This window comes from Lycium ferocissimum, chromosome 2, assembly GCF_029784015.1.
Source record: "Lycium ferocissimum isolate CSIRO_LF1 chromosome 2, AGI_CSIRO_Lferr_CH_V1, whole genome shotgun sequence".
NCBI classification, from domain to species: Eukaryota; Viridiplantae; Streptophyta; class Magnoliopsida; order Solanales; family Solanaceae; genus Lycium; species Lycium ferocissimum.
Window position 1 is genome coordinate 18,789,820 of NC_081343.1, and position 3,787 is coordinate 18,793,606.

A 3,787-nucleotide genomic window follows, 5' to 3' on the forward strand; every position below is an offset into this window, starting at 1 on the left:
GTTTGTGTGTTGTTGTAAGGTGTAGAAAATGAATGAAATCATGGAAGATATATGTGTAGGTGTTGGCCGAAAATAGGGGTTGTTTGTTATGCAAGAAATGAAGTGATGTTATCTAGTATTTTGACTGTCGTCGTTATGGATTCTATGAGGTAAAATGAAGTTTAACGAATCAAATTGAAGTTGTGATGGTTGTAGGCTGATTTGGAAGGCAATGTAACCCTTATGTAATTTTTGTATTTATGGTAATGACATTGTTAACATATAGATTGTTGATGTAGTTTATGAGTTTTGGAGGAAGGAAGTATGTTGGTGTTGTTCTCGGGTTTGGGGAGGATTTCGGGTGGATTGGAGTGTTGGTTGGATTGTTGGAAATATTGTGCAAATTGTTTAAAGTATTCTTAAATATTGTTTGAATGGTTTTGGATTAGTAATCGAATGTATAAACGTTGATATTGGTTTGAATGTGAGTAGTTGAATGGAAAATAATGAATGTTATTGAATTACATAAAGAAGTGTATTTAATGTTAGAATGCGTTGGAATTGAATATTAATGTTGCTAGTTTGGTTGTTGGTGTTGTTGATGAATTGGACCGAGTTGAAATCTCGGGGTTGGTGTATTTACGGGGAAATCTTTCCGAAATTTCGGTAGAATTTGATGTTCGTTTGGAATAGAATTCCTAAATGTCTTCAACTAATGTTCGATATCTATTGACGTTGTGTAGACCTTGGAGAGCCGAGACTTGAGTTGGATTAGCTTAGGGAGCGACGTAAGGTATGTAAAGCTCACCCTTTCTTTCTTTGGCATGTCTTAGATGTAAGGAAATATCCTACGAGCCTCGGGGGGTAATTCTATTCTTAGATATCCGAGCATGTCTACGACCTTTATTCGCTTCTTAATATTTCATTCATAATGTAGTCATGTTATAATCCTTGTGTCCTTTGTATGATTAAATCCCAAGTGTTGCCAAAAGAAGTTGTTCTTAAAAAGGATCCCGAAACTACGAACGACCATAACTTTCACAAAAGGGCTCGGATCGCCTCGATATGCTCGTAGGAGGTTCCATAGCGTACGATGTCACTAAACTTCCATAGTTGGGCCCGAATTGGTTTGGTACTTGCCCGTGGGCCCCCGAGACGTTCCGTTGTTTAGTTCCACCGGTTGGATTGAAAGAATATATTATGCTTGCTATCCCGACTCCCAAGTTTGATCACTTATTTAATGACTGAGTCTAAAATCTGGATTGTTATGCATATAATTTTAATACGTAGCTATGATTTCTAAAGTTCGATTTGACATGTTCCGAGAGATGTCCGAAAGGTACTTGACATAATTCTTGTCCGATCTTCAAATGATAATTCGTTTAACTTATTTCATCGAGTCTTTGATATGATTTATATGCATATGGTTTCTCATATCGCTCGTGCAAAGCTCAATATGTCCTTCACCGAGTCCGGGCCGGGACACGCATTCGTGCACATTCCATCGCATTATTCACCGAGTCCCTCACTAGAGGTCGGACACGCTATATATATATATATATATATATGATGGTGTGATGGTGTGATGAGTGGGGATGGCGTCCGGATGGCATATGATGATTCTATTCACCGAGTCCCTCACTTAGAGGGCGGGTGACACGCTATGTATATGCATATGCATATGTATATGATGATTACTTATGTTTATGACATGATCATGCATTGTTTATGTTCAAAGGTAAGCCTTTTTGATCGTACTCATGTTCCATACCCTTTATTTACGTACGGTTTTGCCATCGTATTCCATACTTTACATGCTCGACATATTCCGCATCGACCCCCTTTTTCTTCTGGGGCCGCGTTTCATGCCGCGCAGGCGCAGATACTCGTTTGGGTGAGCCGCCACTTAGGATCCCTACTCGCCTATTGTGGAGAGCTCCTTGTCCCGAGCCTAGATTTTGGTATATAGACTCTTTTGTTATATATGTATATATTCATTCGGGGTACGGCGGGCTCCGTCCCGTCATATGGTTCCGTGATTACTGTTAGAGGTGTAGACATAAGTGTGGGTACGTAGATCAGTACGGTTGTATATATATATATATATATATATATATATATATATATGATATATGTGTATATATGTGAGCGCGCGATGTCGTGCCCTTTCGTACATACAAATTCTTATCATGTTTGCTATTTTGTAACCGATTATAATCGATAGGCGGGTACGAGTGCCCAACCGGCACTAGTCAGGCTGCGTACGGGCCGGGTCGTGACATGCTCCCATGGAGACGAACCGGGCCTAATAAAGCCTTTCTTGAGAAAATCCTTCAGTTGCATTCTTCAACTCTTTCAATTCGGTTGGAGCCATTCTATAAGGAGGAACATGTCACGAAGTGCCCCGTATGCCGTGACTAGTGCCCGAGCTGGGCACTCGTACCCACCTATCAATTGTAATCAGATCATAGCAAACGTAATAAGAACTTACACGTACAAAAAGGCACGACGTCGCGCACACATGTATACATATATCATATATACAACCTGAGGATATACAGAACGTAAACACAACCGAATGTGATGCTACCCACAACCCACATTTATGTCTACAGGCCTTTAAAAATAATAACGTAATCATATGACGGGACGGGCCCCGCCGTACCCCCGAATAGACATATACATATATACAAGAGAGAATGTACCAAAGTGTGGGCGGAAAAAGGAGCACTCCAAAACCGCCGAGTAGGGATCCTTTTCGGCGGCTCACCCCAACAAGTATCTGCACCTGCGCGGCATGGAACGCAGCCCCCGAAGAAAGGGGGTCAGTACGGAATATGTACTGAGCATGTAAAGCATGGAATACAATAAATAGAAACATAACCGAACCGAAATTTACCGAAATAAGTATAGTAATCAGAACATCAAAAACTTGCCTTTGAATCATGTATCATGCGTGTCAAAATTCATATCATCAAATCATTATATTCATATGATAGCCCTCCAGCCAGAGGACTCGTGAATGAAATCATATAATCATCATGCATAGTAATCATATAATCATATATATATATCCAACTCGCCCTAGATTAGGGACTCGGTGAATAGAATCATCGGATGCCATCCGGCCGCCATCCCCATATCATCACATCATCATATCATATATATATATATATATATATATATATATACACCGTACCCGGCCCTAAAGCGAGGGACTCGGTGAATAATGCAAAAACCGTGCACGAATACGTACTCCGGCCGGGACTCGGTGAAAGATTTGAGGCATGCAAGTGAACGCAGTAAGCGAGAAACCATATGCACATAAATCATTTCAAAGACTCGATGAAACAAGGTAAACGAACTATCATTTGAAATCGGACAATAGTTTATCACATACCTTTCGGACATTAAGGAACATAACAAACCGACTTTAGAAATCATAGCTACGTATCGGAATCATATGCTAACAATATTCATGTCGGACTCGGCAGAATAATAAGTAATCATACTCGAGGGTCGGAATACTAAGCATTTTAGGTTCTTTCCAGCAAACCATTAGGACTATACAAGGGAACGTCTCGGGGGCCCACGGACAAGTATCAAACCGATCCGAGCCCACCTACGGAAGTTAGAGTCATCATACACTACGGAATCCTTCTACGAGCATATCGAGGCGATCCGAGCCCTTTTGTGAAAGTTACAAACGTTCATAGTTTCGGAATCTTTTTAAGAACAAAATTTCTTATGTAACATTAAAAATTCAATCATACAAAGGACACATGGATCATGACATGACTACATTAAG